The sequence below is a fragment of the Cibotium barometz genome, chromosome 42 (genome assembly GCF_041138505.1).
Source record: "Cibotium barometz isolate CiBa-2024 chromosome 42, ASM4113850v1, whole genome shotgun sequence".
NCBI lineage: Eukaryota > Viridiplantae > Streptophyta > Polypodiopsida > Cyatheales > Cibotiaceae > Cibotium > Cibotium barometz.
In genome coordinates this window covers 2,901,727-2,922,101 of record NC_141087.1, presented here as the reverse complement: position 1 = coordinate 2,922,101, position 20,375 = coordinate 2,901,727, and the positions used below count along the sequence as shown (strand labels likewise).

At 38.0% G+C, this 20,375-nt stretch overlaps 1 protein-coding gene across 1 annotated transcript in view; it reads left to right on the top strand.

The window, feature by feature from the left end:
* LOC147614063 (alpha-1,3-mannosyl-glycoprotein 2-beta-N-acetylglucosaminyltransferase-like) overlaps positions 1–20,375 on the top strand; it is a 122,871-nt gene that overhangs the window by 91,767 nt on the left and 10,729 nt on the right. The gene's annotated exons all lie outside the window — the stretch shown is intronic.

Here is a 20,375-nt window from a genome sequence, read left to right as displayed (position 1 = left end):
GAAAATGGTGCGTGGTATCATTCTATATCATTCAACGCCTCAAAATTTCAGACTTGCTTGTTGAGTTTATAGACTCTTTAGTCGATTTATCCCTAAGGAGAAAATAAGAGCTCCCTTCGCAATTAGAGAATTATGTAACAGGGCATGACTATGGCCCAGTACCGTCGTCTTATGCGTCTCTCGAGGAGATTTTGAATTTTGGAGCCGAGCCACTCTATGTACTTATTGCAACTTGTATATAAATATACAAATGTCTTCTTGTTATTTAAGTGATTGTTTACGGACGATCGGAAAAAGAAACTAGTCAAAAGGTCTTTTCTACATCTATGGATAAACTTAGAGACCTTGAGAATTATAGGTTCTTAGTTTTATCAAGTTTTGGATATGCAAGGAAGGCCTTGTAGCGATGGTAGCATTGAGGAAGTTAGCTTGAATCTCAACCAAACCCCTAATATTCTCTTGTGAGAAGGTGGTAGTGGAAGTCGAATTAAGATAAAACTCTAGGATAAATAGAGTTGTTACTAATATTTAGCCAAAGAAGGGCCTCAGAGTATGTGTAGCAATGGCTAAATATAGCTAGTAGAGGCTTTGGAGAAAACTTTCTTCAAAAAGTAGTGAAGGTATCGGTTACACTAGAGTGGGGAGCATGAAATGCCCATGGGAATGCCGTTAATTTGTTTACAAATCTTATTTCCCAGTAGGAAATAGGCATTGTTAATGAGCCAATTGTTGATATGAATAGTAGTTTCAAGATCAAAACAATAGCTCTGTTTATCAGACATATGTCATAAATCTCCAATAAGATCAACTGAGGAGCCAATTATGTCTAAAATTTATCAAGACGCACAAAAGGTTGTAATTGTGTGATATAATTCATACAAATTGTTATTCAAACTAAAATTCGTAAATTAGTAATTAGGACTTCAATTAGAAAAACCGCAATTATATAGAATCCCTGACTTGCTTGAGGCCTAGACATGATAGTATTTACCTTATAATTCCAAGGGCCGTGACTACCCGTATATACCGAGAGTATACTGCAGCTCTTTACTGATAGTATATACGAGTAAATCTAAGACTAGAAATGATAAGCGTTAATGCTATCCAGATGATGATTTCGAATGTGATTGATATGATTTTTAATTCTGTTTGAGAATTGATGAATTGATTTGGATTCTGATTGAAAATTCTGATTGAAAAATGAGGGTTTTTAAAAATTAGTTGAAATACAATGAAACCACAATGAGGGAGAATGGGACGAGTCCCTGTGATGATATTCATAACTAGAATGATGTTAATGAATTCAGCAAATCACTATGAGATTAGTGGGTTGTGCTGTCAGATTGCTACTGTTAATACTTGACTGGTAGATCAAGTTAAGGGATGTCAAATTGAGGACTAGCTTAACTGAAATTCCCGTGAAGGAATGTTCAGAAGGAAATTTTTCGGTCTAATGGACCATTATCATGTTAAAGATATAAATGATAAGATCTGAATGAATTGTTATTTAATTATGAGTTCTATATAAGGGATATTTATCCATGTATTCTGTTGGGTTGACCAGAATATAAGGAACCCCAGAATAAAATTGGATTTTAAGAAAAAGAGTTGTCCTCTACCTTGCGAGATGAGGACATCTCGCACTTTTTAAGTGGGGTAGAATGTAAGATTCCTCCCCAACCTTCGAGGTATACAGGAGTAAGAATCTCCCTTTCTGATCTTATAATTATTTCCTCTCTAAAATAAAAGAAAGTTTCTGTTTAAAAAAGGAAGACCCTTTCCCTAGAATACTTCTCAGGAGTCCCACCTGTTTTAAGGATTTAGAACAATGAGTTCAGAAGTGAGAATCGGTGTTTTGGATACCAAGGTTTTGGTTTTCATTCGAGTACGGCCCAAAAGAAGTTCTTTATCTCTTGGGGAGACTTAATGATATTACTATAAGATCTAAGCTTTATATCTGTACATGTATTTAGGATGAAACATATCAAATTAAACTTAATAAATAACTAACTTCCTATGACATGGGTCCTATTGCTGTGATAACAGGGTGTGATTGGTTATCATCAGTTTGTGACTTTCGTTTTATAAACCTTCAACCGTGAGCTTTAAGCATCATGGACATGTAGTACTTGCTTGAAATCATTTGAAGGAGCTCTCTTTGATCACTCCAAAGCAACTAAAAAGGGAACTAAAGACTTTTGGCACTATCTATGTGTTGCATGATTTGATCACGCATCCATGGATGACGTGATCATGCCAACCATTATCGTGATCACGACATGATTTTCCAAGACCGATTATATGGTGCCACGTGTTCCATGCATTAACCTTGTAGCCTCTTGCCCCACCATTGTGATCCCCTTGGCCATAAATAGATGATTTTTTCTATTAATTGTATCATTTTCTAGCATTTTTTTGAAAAAATGTATCGTCTTCTTCCATGTCCTTTAAGGACCCAACCTCTTTAGGAACAATAAAAAGCACCAGGGAGTGACAGTAATGGCAACCCAAGGTTCCTAGTAACAACCCTCACAAAAGGCAAGGAATCCAAGACCCTCTTTAAACATACCTAGGCCTCAATATTCCTTCCACCTCAAACTCAACCACCTATAATGCAGTAGCAAGCCCTGCACCACCTACATCCCTACCACCACTAGCCTCCCTCTCAAGCCTCACTAAGTGGGCCAAAAATAGGTACCTTACCCTTGCCCAATGAAGAAGGGAACTCAACAAAAATAAAAAATACCCTTAGAAAAATGTCAAAGAAAACGAAAAGAAAGTCACGGAAAGTAGTTGTGTTGGGGTAGAGAGAAAACCGTACATCTCAAGATGGAGGGGTCATGGCAAGTGAAAACTGGCCCATTTCAATATCCCAATTTAAAGCATTAAAAAAAAAGCCCAATGTAAGATGCGCATCCATGTTCACTTTTGTGTATGCACATTTTCTTCTCTGCACAGACGTTTGCTTCTACACATGCATGTTTACATCTAGATACACATGCACGTTTCCATTTTCACATGCATGTTCACATCTTTCCATGCACATGCATATTATTCACATCTTTTCATGTTTCCATGTAGGCATGCACATTCACAACTCACCATACGCATTCGTAACTCCGAATGCACATATGCCATTATGTGCATGCACATTCCTAAGAGTGGCCTGCAAACATACATTCCTAAGTAAAATTCTATAAAAAACAAAGGGCTCCCTCCCTTTTTTTACTATTTCTTCTACACCTAGCCAAACTCTTGCCATTTTTTTCCTACCTTCTAGTCCTTTAGCACCCTCTACTCTCATCATGGCAACTGCTGCTAGGGAATCCAAGACCTGCTCTGACATAGTACTCCTCACTCTCACCAAAAAGAGGAAGGCCACCAATGTTACCAATCTCTTGGAGTATCAGGTAATTGCTACCGACTTCTCCCCAGTTAACATAGAGTTGGAAAGGAAGATTGAGTACAAGCTCACATACCTTACACAAGAATTCTATCATGTCGTAAGAACCATAGAGGTCATGGAGTACCTCACCTAGCTTAGACTCAACAAGTCTAGCTACTATTCCCACTTGGGGTCCCAACATCCCCACCTACTTCAGGCTCATTTTTTCCTATGATACCCATCTCAGTCTCGGAATAGTTTGGGACACCATAGGGGCCGACCTCACTATTGATGTGGTTCGTGAGACATTACACCTGTCTTGAGTCACATTGAACCCTACTAGAAGCTCAAGGCACTCAGAGCATGGTCCACAATAACACAAGGAGTCGGTGAACAAGGATGGCATCTAGTGGGAAGACATTACTCGATAGGACCTCTGTAACCCTGACCATGCTGTGACCAACCTCCGCTAGATGGACAGGTATAACCGTTGTAACCTCTCTAGAGGTATGACCTTAAGTTGGATTAGGCCATCAACAACTAGACCTTAAGTTGGATTAGGCCGTCACAACAACTAGGCTGACCACTTTCATCACAAGCTCCACAGCATTTGTGCCAACCCTACAACAAATGCATGATTTAACAGTGATGGAAAATAGGTTTTGAGACCTTCTCTATCATATGTGAAATTACCAGCGTGCATTTGAAAAAATATTTTTTAGAAGGAACACATGCCCTAATACCTAAGTGAAAATTCAAGGAAATGGATCCTTGTTTGAGACATAGGGGCTAGACCAAGCTTTCAAAGGCTGTTATGGACTACAAGGAAACAAAATATATATAAGTTTTTCATTCCCTTACACTCTCTTCTTATCCATGCTCAGGACATGATCGCCCCCATAAGGAAAAGGGGACATGAAAACCCATATTCATACAAAGAAAAAAAAAGAGATGCACTGTGTAGACAATGAGCTAGCTTGTAGTTACGAGAAGGATTCCCTAAGAACAAGGTTCTAGAATACAAAATAAAATAACGAGGACCAACGAATGGGAACGAGAGCATTTTGGTGGTAGTCTTTTGGATCCCTTCAGAAGTTCCAAAGGATACTTGATGAACGGTGGGGTTGGAACAAGAGCCTTTTGGTGGTGGGACCTCTTTGAAAGGACTGTTTAAGTGTTGGTCCTAGGGGCCTTCCACCCATCGTAGTGCATTTTTGCTTGCTGAAGGGTTGGCGTTAGCCGAGGTTTCTACCAAACTTGACTTGCTTTCATCTTGGGACCCGACCCACTTTATTTCTCGTTTTGAGGGATGGGGCATTCGATTGCAACAAAGGGAGAGGAGATTTCATGACTTCCATGGTGTTGCCATTACTCTTAAAAATAATTGGTTTCATCGTTATGAACCACAATTATTGAAAAAGAGTTGGCACGCTTGTGGGAAAAAAGGCCAAAGGAGGACTCCTTTTCCCATGCCAATATCAACCCAATACCTTAAATGTACTAGCTCTTTTGGTCCATGTCTCAATTACAACCCCGAATCACATTTGCCACACATTGGACCAATCTTATACCTGTAATTGTGCCATCAAGTTTCAAATCCCTTGGTGATTCCACTTTCCATAGTAATTGATCCTATGCCAAATACAACAACTGGCCCTACTTTCTTCTAAATGCTCAGAGTTGGTATCCCACAAACCTTTCAACCCCTAGATTTTCAAACTCTCCCAAAGAATCATAGCCATATAATTTTCTAAGCTCATGGATAAATATGATGGATTTATTGATCTTGTTCAATTTATACAAATCTTTGAGCAATGATGAGAAGTATTTGGAAGTCTAGATTACCCCACCAAGGTACTACTTGCACTGAATCTATGCTTAGTGGGTACGGCCAATAGATAGTTCATCACTTTGATACCTATGACAAAAATTACTCTTAAGACAATCTTTATCTATGGATCTGCATACAAGGCCCTAGGGCATAGAATACACACTTGAGGAAACTATTTAAGATTACATCTTACATATAAAAATCATGAACTCGTAGTGTGAGGATGGGGAGAAACTCAATAATGTGCAAATGAAGCGATGTTTATTCATGGGATTAGAGAAAATTTTATACTTTGTACAATTTGATCATAGTCTCAAATCTAAATTCCTTTGATTAATGTTGTAAAGCAATCCGATTAAGCAATAACATGATAGAAGATACCATTGAGATGAACTCTTCCTCATCTAAACTAGTGAGAGCAAGGATCAAAGAGAAATTGATCTTCAAGATGTCCAGTATTATAAACTTTTATAATACCTTGCTTTAAAGCTTTGAAAGATGGTACCAGGAAGGGGATGAGGTAAATTGTTAGCAACCCTTACAAACCCTTTTTCTTGTAGTCCAATTTCATTGTGCTAAGGAAGAAGTAGTTAAAAAAATAGTTTAGTGTCTCTAGTGTCATGGGAACCCACACAAGGTTGAAGACTATCTAATGCAGAATGCACCTGCAACTCCTAGCACTACGCAACCCTTGTGCCATCCATGTTCATAATTGTTCAAAAAGAAGTGCTTTAGTACAAGCTGCCTCATAATACCCAACTCTCAATATCTTAAGTAAGATCTATCACAGTATCCAACTCTCAATATCTTAAAAGTGTGCAAAGTGCTCATAATTTTGCAAGCCAAGGTAAAATAAAAGGCCAAAAACCTTACAAAAGAATACTATTAAGCCACTGGCGAGATGCTCTCTAATTTGGGCATTCGTGGGCTTATGGAATAGCCATGGGGGGAGGCCACTCAAGAACTTCACCCAGAGTCACAAAGATATACCCTCCCGCTTACACAAGGAAAGAGCACTCCCAAGAAGGGAGCTTTGATACCATATTGAAAATGAAGCACACTTTTTAAGAATTAACATTAATGATTGAACAATGATTATTTGCGGGCCCAGTTCATATGAATAGATGATGCTCACACATACATGTTCAATAAACAAGATGAAGACTACAAGCAAAGCGCACTTGGATTAGAAAAGTGGAGAAATATAATCAAATTATTTAATACACATAAACATGAGCATAACAAAGTTTCACAAAGTAACACAAAGCTATATTAATCATGAAGTGGTTGGTTACACATAATAAGCTAGGCTCTCACACCCACCAAATGAGTGTGTGAAACTCATAAGATAGATAACATAGAAGTAGGCGCCTAGACATAGAGAAGGCACTTTGATCCACAATCTTCTCCACCTCTCCTACATCTCCTCTACCTCCCCTACATCAATGGGAGGTTCCACCTAGATTTTCGATGATAAAAGATCCCTCCTAATTATTTCAAACATATAATTTCAAAATTATCAATAAAAGGATCATTTTTTAGCATCTGCATGTAAAAGATGTATACAATGGGGAGAGAAAATATATTGAGGCCAATAAATATTAGAAAAAAGTAAAAAATCAATTTAAAAACCAAAAATACAAAGAGAATTTGTAATTTGGAGCCTTGGGAAAATTTGTTAGGGACCCCAAGGTGTGCACAAGTGCACAATGTATCGTATCTTCCACATTCTTACCTCATAATAGCTAGTAGAAAAAAGTAAAATTTATGGCCTAGAGAATAGAAAATTTTAAGTAACAAATCAAATAATAAAATTGAAGTGAAAAACAGTAGGGGGGTTATATATAAGATAATAACACGTGTGTGAGTGCACAAATCAATTCAATTGTTAAACTATTCATGAAGGGTTACATATTGCAATTGTAAGGTTAAATAGTTTAATACGTTTGGACTATGAAGGCTTAATATGGTCTCCAAATAAAAAATGAGTGGTTTGGACTATGAATGTTAAATATGGTCATCAAATAAAAAATGAGTGGTTTATATAAAAACAGAGAGAGATATGTGGAGTTGTGCAAAATCTAAGCTAATTATATGAGGAAAAAGATAAAAGCATGGTCATAGGAGTGGTTTGTGTGTATACATACATATATATATGTATATATATATACACACATATATATATATGTGTGTATACATACATACATACATATATATATATGTATATATATATGTGTGTGTGTGTGTGTGTCTGTGTGTGTGTACAAAATTTACCAAAAGTTAAGGAGAAAAGGGATGGAAGAAAAGCTATTATGAGCCCTAAAATTGTCACTTTCCAAGCTAAATAAGGGAGGGGAGAGCTAATTTCCCACCCCTGTTTCTAGAGCAAGAAGATATCAATTTTCCCTTGTTTTCTGTGCCATAACTTGCACATGAAGCCTTGATGCCAATCCTAGGCTTGTACCAGCACTTTTCCTTGCACTTGTGAAGTACTCTTACTATTTTTGCACCTTAGGAAGACCTTTTTCTAGGCATGGGATTTTGAGGACGGGATGCCTACAATACTCTGTATATCAGCTCAGCAGATCCTATCTACATAACTTCAATTATTTGGATTACACATTTGTCGTCGGCCCAATACATCCCCCGTCATTTTATCAAAGGTATTAATTTACTTCTATCTATTTATTTTAGAATTTGGATTTGAATGTGTTCTTTCAAAACTTTTCTTTTATTACTTAAATTTACATGTTTGAACAATTTTAAAGAATAGATATTAACCTTAGATTTTAGTCCATCGCTAATCTTTGCATGTATATTATGTAGATGAGTCTAGAATTAATAAACCTTAGTCCATAGCTATTATTTGGATTACACATTTGTCGTCGGCCCAATACATCCCCCAAGTCAAATTATCAAAGATATTAATATAATTTTGTAGATGAGTAGAATTGATTTTCCCTCATAAAATGAGATTGATTCTTGAAAGGAAAACCTCATAATTTTCTTTATAACTAAATAAGAGATTGATAATTGAACTTTAGAGAGAGAAATATGTAATTATGCATGAGATTACACTAGCTATATTTAAAAATCGATCATAGAAAAATCTAGGGGGCTTAGAATTATCATCATCATCAATGTAGCTAACTTTTAGGATTTTTTAGAGAAAGAAGATAGGTATTATACCTAATTTCTAAAGAGAGAGTTCAATTAATCATCTAGTTTATATACATAAATAATAATAAATCTCAAATAAATACTTATGAAGTATAGTTGTCAAGGCCCTAAACTTGTTTAGATCATAGGATAGTGGCTATGCATATTTCTAGAGAGAAAAGATTAGATTCTAGAGAGAGGTCATAATTATTGAAACTTAAGTTGTATTCATGTTTACCTAAACAAGGAAGGAAAAATGAGTTAAGGCCTAGTATTGAGAAGAAGACTAGAAGGAAAGAAGAGCTTTTAAAGAGACATTAGTGTAAATCTAGAGAGAATATTCAATCGTATGACTCCAAGTTAGTTGTCCTTAGAGATGGATATAATTTCGTAAAGGTCAATTGGGTTTGTAAAGTACCCAACACCATTCAATTGAAGTGGTAAGTTAAATGGACTAAATCTCTCAATTAAGTCTATTTTTATACCAATAGAACCCTAGAATTAGACAGAGTAATTTGCTCACTATAAATTTGGACTCGTCCTCTTGACCAAGGCTAGGGTAGAGGCCAAACTTGTGTATGGGTTTCATGAGATAAACCCCAAAGAATGGAATTCAGTTGAAAAGTTTCAAAGCTGGAAGGAAATACCATGCCAGAAAGGTTGTATGATGCATTGTTATTTATGTATGTATTCAATTTACATTTAGTTATTTTTTGAAATGATTTCATTATTTGAATTGATTAGTGGTATGGGGTGAGTCCCACGCTAGTGAATATGGAACCTATGGAGGCACCACATGCGCTATTCTCCCCTACAAGTTGCACTGGGAGGTTGCTTATATGACAACAATTGTGATTGCCGCTGCCCAAGACCTTGACCCATCACGGGAACAGAGTGGGTGAGCTTCTAGTATGTCTAGAAGCTCACCCAAAGAATGGTATTCAATTGAAAAGTTTCAAAGCTGGAAGGAAATACCAACCCCGAAAGGTTGTATGATGCATTGTTATTTATTTATGTATTCAATTTACTTTTAGTTATCTTTGAAATGATTGCATTATTTGTATTGATTAGTAGTATGGGGTGAGTCCCACATTGGTGAATATGGAACCTATGGAGGTACCACGTGTTATTCTCCCATGCAAGTTGCATTGAGAGGTTGCTTATATGATGACAATTGTGACCGCTACCCAAGACCTGGACCCATCACGGTGAGTAGAGTGGGTGAGCTTCTAGTATGTCTAGCAGAGGAACTCACACATAATATGAAGTGGAAAAAATGGCTTGCAATGACCGCCTCCCTTGTGCTAGTCAAGAGAAGGTAAAAATGAGCCTTCACTATATAAGCAAGGCTCTCCCTCTCTCTCTCCCTCTCTCTCTCTCTGGCCTGATGTGTGCCGCTCAAGTGAAGAAGAAAAAATATATACATACATACATACATACATATATATACATACATACATATATATATATATATATGTATATATATATATATATATGTATATATATGTACATATATATATATATATATATATATATATATATATATATATATATATGTATATATGTATATAAGGGTTGCCTGGGAGCACGTGAATAATGTAATGAGCAAGTGATAATATTATGATTGTGTTTGAAGATCCATTTGTTTTCAACTATTTTGGAAGAACTGTCTTAATGAATTAGTGATGGGAAATAATTAAAGAACCTGTTTTTATATGTTTCACAGTGTGGTAGGACATAATTAGATAACAAAAATGATTGGGTGAGTGGGTGGATGGATGCCCCGATGGCACCATCCTATGGATGATGGGTGGACCCGATGAGTTGGGCAAACAAGTCCATTTTAGGAGAACGATCTAGTGGCCGTGCCTCATAAAGAAAAGAGGAAAAAACCATTGGTTTTCGTATACCAAGTGCGGACTTGTTCCATCATCGATCACACACATTGAGTGCTGATTGATCATAGGAATAGATTCCTATCAGAATAATCACGTTTTCCCTGCAAGATAGAGTTAGGTCCCTTCGTTTGCTCGTATCCTCATATTTCCAAGAGATTGAGGTGTCATCAATCAAAGAGAAAGGTGACTTAGCTGCCTATCAAAAGGATCTCCTTAAGCCAGCTAGGGCGGGGACCTTACATAAAGTAATTGGTCATGCTTGTGAGGCCTAAAGGAATTGGCCATGAGTAAACTATCTTCTACATATGAAAGTAATTGGTCATGCTTGTGGGGCCTAAAGGAATTGGCCACCATGACTAAACTGTCTTTTGCATATGAAAATTATGGTTTTGTGGATTCGATGATGACTATGTTGGCATGTATTGGTGGGAAAATGATGACTATATTGATAGGAAACCCAAAGGGAAAAATTGATATTTTATGAAGCAATTTGCATGTATTTGATGATCACTCAAACTTTTAATACCCATTGTCGGATAGGGAGCTTGGAGAAGAACTCCCTTAGAATTGGGCACCACCCAAAAATGTAAATTGAAATGTTGGATCCATAGTTCAAGTAGTTGGTTGGATAATTAGACCCATGGAGATTGGATGGGACATTCTAGAAAAGGAATTTAGAATAACATTAAATATAAATTATAACCTCTTTTGAGGAATCCCCTACATTTCTCTATGAGGATTTTCACCAGTTGAGCCTTGGGAAGCTGTTGGGCCTACCCCCTAAGATGGACTTCCGCTGATCATTTATAATTAAAACAATGGGGTGGGGTCTTGCAACACAAGACAATGAAAGAAATTGGGTTTATCTTTAAATCATTAAGAAAATGCTTAAACAAGTGGACAAACACTGTCCAAAGTTAACTTTTTGAAGTTTTGGTCTATTCCCTATTATTAAGAAGATTAATGATGTCTCTATGTTGTAACTCCAATTTTACCGCCTAGTTGCATTGTACGTAATGGGGGTTTTATGTTAGTTAGTCAAAGTTGTTTCATTGGCCAACTTTTAAGGAGGTGTTAGCCAACCACCAAATATTATCGAGGAAGCATGTAAGACCGTTAACCTCTACATATCTTAGATAAAATTACAATGAAAGACTTATCTGAGGGTAGAGCGACTTACTCAAGGCCTCATACGTCAATATCTTAATGTATGGTTGTGCAATAGTTTTCTCAACTCCAGCACAACGTATGTTAGGAAATCGGTATGATTCTAGCAAGTACATGCCTCAGATGTAAGAGGCGTCTGGGCAGCTCCCTCGGCTCAACACAATGTCTTACTTCCCAATTATGGAGGCTGTCTGCCCTCTGCATATTTGCCAAGATTACCACAATTAAAAACCTAATCTAGTTTTTTTTCCAATTTTTTAAACTAGTTTGGTTGTGTTTAGATAGTGCTTTGTTTACTCATGCAGAGAGAGAGAGAGAGGGAGGGAGGGAGGGAGGGAGAGAGAGATTATTGTAGGCGTGATAAGTTGCAAGACTATGCATAGTAGAGAGAGAGAGAGAGAGAGAGAGAGAGAGAGAGAGAGAGAGAGAGAGAGGATCATGTGCATGTGAGAGAGAGAGAGAGAGAGAGAGAGAGAGAGAGAGAGAGAGAGAGAGAGAGAGAGAGAGAGAGAGAGAGAGAGAGAGAGAGATGGCTGTAGAGAGGGAACCAGTTCTTTTCTAGAACCTTTGTCGCTGCCGCCACCATCGCCACAACACGGGTGGGTCTAATACTAGTATATATTCAAGGCTAGGGAAAACTACAACCGGATACTCTTAATTTGAGCTGTGAAAATTACACAAAATGTGGTTTTTTTTTACATTTTGACTTGAGTGTAGAATGAAGGTGATTCACTTAAGAAAACTTAGGATTGATGTGTTTCTGAGTTCCAAGATCGTGATCCCATAGTGCAACTTAGCTTATCTAGTAGTAAGAGGTTGTTCTCACGCTTCTTTGGAGATATCCAATGTTGGGCCAAACAGATGCAATGAAAGAAAATAAGGGGAAAAAAAAGTGCTTATGATGTGTAAAAAAAGCGCTTATGATGTGTAAAAAAAGCAAAAGTTGCCACATGCACAGTAACTTAAGGGTGGTTTCTAGAATGGTTGTCAATGAAATAAGGGAAAAAAAAAGTGCTTATGATGTGTAAAAAAAGCGCTTATGATGTGTAAAAAAAAGCAAAAGTTGCCACATGCGCAGTAACTTAAGGGTGGTTTCTAGAATGGTTGTCAATGAACCCCTCTACACATGGTAAGAGGGGAGAGAGACTTTAGACTCCATTAGCTCTCTCATGTGGCTGAGCATGAGGGGAGCTTAGAGGTGAGATAATATTTAAGCCTCACCCAGCCTACAAACTGCCAGAGTGTCATGCCATGTCTAGCATAAGAACTACCAAAAGTACACGAGAGAGAGAGAGAGAGAGAGAGAGAGAGAGAGAGAGAGAGAGAGAGAGAGAGAGAGAGAGAGAGAGAGAGAGAGAGAGAGAGAGAGAGAGAGAGTAGTAGAATTAGTTTTAAAAAATATTTTTCTGTATTTTAACAAGAAAAAATAAAAAATGAGTCTAAACAAGAGAAGAAGGGGCGGGGGAGAGAGAGAGAGAGAGAGATAGGAAGGGAAAGAGAAAGAAAGGAGAGAGAGAGAGAGAGAGAGAGAGAGAGAGAGAGAGAGAGAGAGAGAGAGGCAAAGAATGCAAGAAAGGAAGCATGACCAAACTGAGATATGGGGATGGATCTACTCAAGGCATGGGTGTAGGCCACCATCCTAAAGCCAAGAAGGCCATGAAAGCTTGGGCATAAACTCCAAGAAGGCAAGATATCTATATCAAATGATAAGGTGATAAAAAGGGTACAATAGCCTAGACCAAGGTCACTTATATAGTGCCTGGCCATTTCACACTAGCTAATCAAACGCCCATGCCCCAAATCTATGATCAAGGGACCCAAGGTCCATGTAGGCCCATACCCATGTATATGCATGTGCATATACAATTACTTCATTACCATCCCCTCCTACAATGATTTCATCCTCGAAATCAAAGGGTGGTCATACATAGAAGACACATACAAAGGCTATACATAAAGGCCAAAAATCACATCCAAAATTGAATGTAAATGTTAACATGAAGTCATATGACCCTCCTGGATCAATTGAGAAGGAATGAAGTGCAAAGTTGATGATGACGGTAACAATACATCCTCCGAGTCAAAAGCAAAGCCAAGGAGTCATACAACCCCCAAGGTCAAATGGAAAGGATAATAGACTCCCATCGATGATGAAGTTAGCTCTAATCATGCAATCACCTAGATCATACAGAAATCTGGACCATCCAAATAGTAAAATAATAGTCCTCCCTCAATCTGGATCAAAGGGTAAATATGGAAGACCAATGTTGATGATGAGGCTAGCCCCAAATCCTCTTGTGTCAAAGGAAAGACCAACAACTAGCCTATCCTCATAGTCATAATGTGATTTTAACACTGAAGATATCCACATGATGAACTTGGAACTCATGGCTAGAATGTCAAAATATCCTAGCACAAGGATCATCATGCAAGCCAAGACTAGGATGTGCCATAGGTGAATCTGAATGTCAAGCCATATAATAAAAAACCAAACACTGCAAATGACAAATGATACACCCAAAAGTAAATGTCATGGCTCCACAAAACATAGGATTATGTCAACAATCATAGAAACCAAATGCACATAGTTCGTTCTCAGTATTATGCAAAACCAATTAAGAATTGATGTCGACACAACTCGAAACATCCAAGGCACGACCCTCTATATCCATGTGTGTATTTTGCATGCCCTGAACTATGCATCACCTCCTCATGTGCAAATCCCTCTATGTGTCATGATCCTCTAAGCTGATTATGATCAATAAGATCATCGTAAACGTCATCGTGTGAGAGCTGATAATGTATCCACACAAGAGAGATAAATGGAATCATTATCCAACAAATCCCTTACCCCAAAATATCCAAGGTCATTGAAGTAATGCTCATAGGTAGGTCTATCTCCATCAATAATGGATCCAAGAAAATAACTAAATCAAATGTGGAACTCTATAGATCCATATAAATAATCATGTGTCTCATATGAGATCTCACCTCAGTAAAGTCAACACTACCCTCATGCACTATACCTGATTGCCCAAACACATAGACTATACCCTATACCTAAGTGAATATTGCCAGGTACACTATGAAAGCTAGGAGTAGTGGTATCATGAACAGATATCTCCACATGTGCGCCCTAGAAGAATGAATTGTCCTTTCTAGCACAAGGAACTCAAGACTCTGCTCATTACTATCCCGAGAATCCACATGTGAAGTATCACTAAACTTGTGTGCTATATACTAGATATATCACTAATCAAATGCACACTATCATCTAAAACTCTCCCACGATCAATTAATGTATCCTCATGATTCATAGGGAGGAAGATAGGCATAAAGTAATAATGTGCTCACTGCCATCTCTGCCCTTGAGGTCATGCCCACATGATCCAATTCACACACATCACTATTGTCATTATGTACATATGTGGCAATACATCATGTGCATGTGTATCACTATGATCATATGCATGTGTACCACTATGATCATGTGCATTTGTATCACTACAATCATATGCATGTGTATCACTATGTCATGTGCATGTGTATCATCATGCGCACATGTACCAATATCATCATAAGTATGTGTGTGCAGTACATCATCATCATATGTATGTGTATGAGATACATCATCATAGGTATGCGAGTGTGATACATCATCTCATCATCATCACCTGAATCTGTGTCAGTGTAGTCCACATCCTCAAGAACATAATCATAATGGCTCAGAGTGTATCATCATGTGGACGTGTACCAATATCATCATAAAGTATATGTGTGTGAGATACATCATCATAGGTATGTGGGTGTAACACATCATCATCTGAATCTGTGTCATGTAATCCACATCCTCAAGGACATAATCATAATGGCTCAGAGTGTAGGACACTCATGTAAGGATGCCAAAGAAAGAATCATCCTATGCGAACAATACCAAACCATGTGTGTGAAGGAAGTCAAGCAGTGACGCAATAAAATCCTTGTTTGTAGATCATCTGAACCATTTAGCACAAACATTCACCTCATCAAACAAATGTCCCGAGTGACTAGGCATCAATCCCTTGAGCTCAAAAAATCATCCATGGCGTGAATAGGCTAGGCTGCCTTACGATAATATTAAGTAGTCACTGAATGAGGATCTGAAGCATAACCTCAAAGTGTTAAAAGTAAATGTGAATGTGGCAAAAGAAATATGACCCGTGACACAAAATAGTAGTTCATGGATGAGCACAAGCATAAAGCCATGAAGATAATGCATGAGCATCCCTCTTAAGAACAAGACTTGCAATGGAAACATAGTGATGTTGATGAGAATTATGGGGTGTAGAGTGTTGATCGAATGAGGGTAAAAATAGTAGGAAAATTCCATGATAACTATGTGTGAGCAATCTCCACGAAGTATCCTCAAATGTGTGAACACCTCAAACACAAAAAATGTAAAAACACAGTCACAAAGCACTAAGCATGTGTACAATCCCCAAATAAAGTGCCAATGTGTGGTGTGAACAATACCAATTGAAATGGTCACACGCGTGAATAATCCCCTCACAAATTCTCAACGCATGTAAACAAATCTAGTGACCTGCAAGTCACATGTGAACAAGGTCTATAAAACCCAAATGTGTGCGAAACAAACCCTCAATGTGCTATGTGGGTGAACAAGGCCAAATAATGTGTAAACTTGTGTGACACAACTCGCACTTGTGAACAAATCCCAAGTGTATGGCCTTGCCTCAAACAACGCTCAAAAGTAAGCCCAAAGCTCATAAACAAAAATCACATGCAAACAAATCCCAACATCCACACCACTTGTGCACCTCAAAGCATAACATCTGAATAGCCCAAAATAATGCATCACCATCCTACACCTCACACCACATGTGAATAAGCCTAAACACTTAATCAATTCATCCCTATGTAAACAACTCCATAATGTGGATAGTAAGGAATAAGGATAAATCGGCAAAGTTCTAAGTGGGTATGAAAGGTCTTGTGATTTGAGTGGACAAGTATGGACGGCCGAAGTGTGGAAAAGTATTGTGAATGGAAAAGGGGTAGAAGAAGGGTGAAAAAAATATAGGCTCAAGTTTAACGTCTACTTTCTTTTCCTCCTCCTTCTCCTTCACGATGGTGGCCCCTTGTGGCTTGCTTGTACTCTACATCTACTCAGAGCTACATGCTCAATGATGCTTGCTCAGTTGACACCCACTTTACATTCACTCTCCTTTAGCTATCATGTTGATAATGAGTGTGATTCTCCATTACTTGCCTAACTCTCTAGGCGATGATGGTGAATAGCCGTATTTTTTTGTTAGGCAAGTATTTTTTAAGTTTTTTGATGATCATGTGTCTATTGTGTAGCACTTTTTGTCGAGCCCACTATGGTGAATGGTGGGCAATGAATGGTATGTTGCTTAGTGTTTCGCTCGAGCTAAGTTGCACTTGATGTTGCAATGTTGATGACCTATTAAAAGGTGAGAAGAATCTATTGGGAGAGAATAAAGGGTAGCATGAGGAGATTTAGGAGGTGTGGAGATATTTTGGGAGAGGTGGAGAGAATCAAGCAAAAGAGGTAGAGTGAATCAAGGAGAAATCAGTGGCATTAGATGCTTGGATGTAAACTCTATAAATTGAGGCATTGACCTAATGAGTGTTTGCTGGTTTTTTATTATCCATATCTACATTAAGCTATCAGTTAATTGCTCACTAATCACATATTAATTATCATCTAATCTCTTTGTTAATGATGTTGATTCTAGCATTTGATCTACCATAGCTCATCACATTGCTGTAATTTTAATAGTTTGGAGGAATGCCCTCCTTGTCATGAATCTTGGTCTTAACATTGTCAATTGTTTACTTGATTGGGGGTACCACTACTTGCATTGAAAACACCATGAGCTAAGATGCAATTAACCTCTGTGATACGATGATCTACATAAATGGGAGCGATGACATGCTGTGGGCACACAATCACTCAAACATTGAGATATGGACTATGCTCAGCCAAGGCTATGAAGCCTCGGCTACACGATTATAGACGTGCCCACTAAAAGAAAGGATGAGAGGTTCAAATCAGCTTGTCTTGGATGAGGTTTAGTGGAGCTTTCACGATGCATCGTGTGTTGTTAGATGCCTTGTCAAACAAGAAGTTTTATATTGCTGGTGGTGGAGCACCTAAAGTAGAAGTTTCTAGACAGTTGGATACCCTAAAGATGAAGATCGAGCCTTTCTTTGTTGTAGGCCGAGTGACGAAGGCAATGAAGATCAAGCTAGGGGGTTATGACTAACATGTAGATACTCCAACCCTTTTGCTACATTTAGAGAAATCTTCAATCTTTCTTTCCATGTGAGGGTTCCAAGCAAGAAGGCGCTGATTGTGATACACTCAACCTACTGTTTGTGCGTTTGTGAAGCGCCTAGAGCTTAAAAGTTCAAGGATGGCTAGGCACCTGCTTGCATCTACAATTGAACGATGCATCTCATGAAACAAGAGATAGACATTAAGATCCGAATCTTTGACACCTTCAAAAATCTTCAAATTTTTGTTGAATGCTGTTGTTTCTTGTATTTGTCAAGGGTTGAAAATAAGGCTATGGGGCTAATGTGTATAGCATTGTTTATGTTTGCTGAGAGACTTTACCCATGACTTGGATCAAGATCTGTGTGTGGTATACATAGATTCTAGCCTTCAGACGCTCTGCTATGAAACCTTATCTGAACTATGTGTTTGTTGAGCTAGCTCGTACAAGTGTCTAGGAGACCCTATGGTGTATGGAGCACACTAGTTTCACCAGTGGATTGGGTTCAATCCCTGTAGGGCACATACTAAAATGGTTGTTAAAAGCTTGGTTAAACTGTTTGTATTTTGTTGTTCTTTCAATCTTCTAGCAACTTTTCATGAGAGCTTTGCACGATTTATGCTTTTCTTGCTCGATAAACTGTTCATCTATTTCTAATTTGTCAAGTTTCATCAAGATTACTTACTAATCATAAGATCGTCTCACTATATTGTTGTTAGTGGCTTTCTTGGTCGATAAACTGTTCCAACTATCTAATATCAAGTCACATTATCAACTGTTGTCATAATCTTACATTAAGATACACTATTCTTACTTACTCGCAACAACAAGTTAAGCAAGAACACTAAAGCATTGTATATCTTGTGTCACTTTGTAATATTTCTTGATTTCTTGCAGGTTCAGCAATGATCTCTTAAAGGAACATAATCCTTACAAGAAATGATCAAGATTAACAAAATTTCAATCAAGAATTACTCACTGTTGCTTCAAGGTTTGGTTTCTGCACTGTCTACATTTCTTTATAAATTTGCATCAAGTTTGACTTTACATAGGAAGCTTTGTATAAATCTACAATTAAACTATAAACTGCACAATCATCTATATAAAACTCCTCAATAGGACTACAATATGTATACTAAATTGCTTATTATAGCTACTTTAGAACTGTTAATTGTACTGAATTGGGGTTGGCATTGGAGGCATGGCCACTCTATCTTTGGTCTTACGCGGTTGTAGAGGCTTGTGGTGTGTCTTTTTTACTTTAAAACCAAAATGCAGGGGTTCCCTTTCTAGAAGCCTTGAGCTCCTAGAGTAGCTTGGTTGGGACCCAACAAAATGTTGGTTGTTGAGTTGGAGCTAGAATTTGGCTTTGGAGATTGGGGTGCCATCCTTAAGGTTTTAGGATCCCAAAAAAAGGATTACCATCGTAGAAGCATTGAGGTTCTAACATCTTGCGGGAATCTATTAGGTGAAACTCTGTTCTATGGGCTCCCGCTTTAGCACAGCTCTCTGCTCATGTGTAGGCTTTTGTCTAGATGCTAGGTCTTTGCTTCGGAAATGTACTTTTCTTGGCTAGCCAAGGTACTCTTGGGTTGGTGATTATGTTGACACCAGCACCACCATCCAAGATTCTGGAGAGATTGTTGTGCTTTTATAAAATTTGACGATGTTTTTTTAATTGCTTTTGAAGTAGTGTCCGAGCTTGTTCATGGAACTTTTGACTATCCTTGTCTTGAAGAGCTGTCAATGTGGCATGACTCATCCTCCTTCTCTTTAAGTTGAGTATGGGCTCTTAATTTGCCAATCTCTAGTTGGATAAGTCTCTCCAAAGTTAAGAATTACCTTGTAAAAGAGAATTGGACTTGAACTTCTGAGGATAAGAAGGCTGTGAGGCTTTCTATGGTCCCTCCTGTGATATTTGTGCTCATTAGCTTGTACTCACTCAAAGGTGGGCTTGGACGTCTTAATATATAGGAGATGTGCATTGATCCTTCCCGAGATGGTGCCTTTGAAGTCATCACCTCTCACATCAAAGAAAATATTGGTTGGATTTGGTTCTAGAGAAAGAGACTTTAGAACTGGCTCTTTTTACAACTTTTTAAGAATGGTCATAGGTTTGGTTATAGCCTTTGGTAGGATCTGAGGATCCGTTATTGCTTCTCTATGATTAACTCTAGAATAGGGTATGGGATACACTCAGGGGGTCAATGGTTTATACTCGACCACCTGATCAAGTACTAGCTCTACTTCGTCATGTACCTTTTGTAGAAGTGCTTGGGCTAGTTTCATTTTTCTCCTTGTCCCCCAGCATAAGGTTGTGTTGCGGTACCCTTTAAGATTTTTTGAAAGGTTTGTGTAGTCAATGGATTTTGCTTTAAGCAAGAGATCACCCATTGACTCCATCACCACACAAGAGAGGCAATGGGTTCGTGTAGTCAATGGGTTTCTTCTCTTTAGGAAGATCTTGTTTAAGTGGGAAATTACCCATTGTCTCCACCACTACACAAGAGAATAAACTTCATAGCTATCATCTCAATGTTGTCCTTGACAACTAATCATGTGCTGCATTTTTACGTGCTCTTCAAGGTTTTCTTCTTTTGGACCTTTGGTTCCAACCCTTTAGCCTTTTTAGG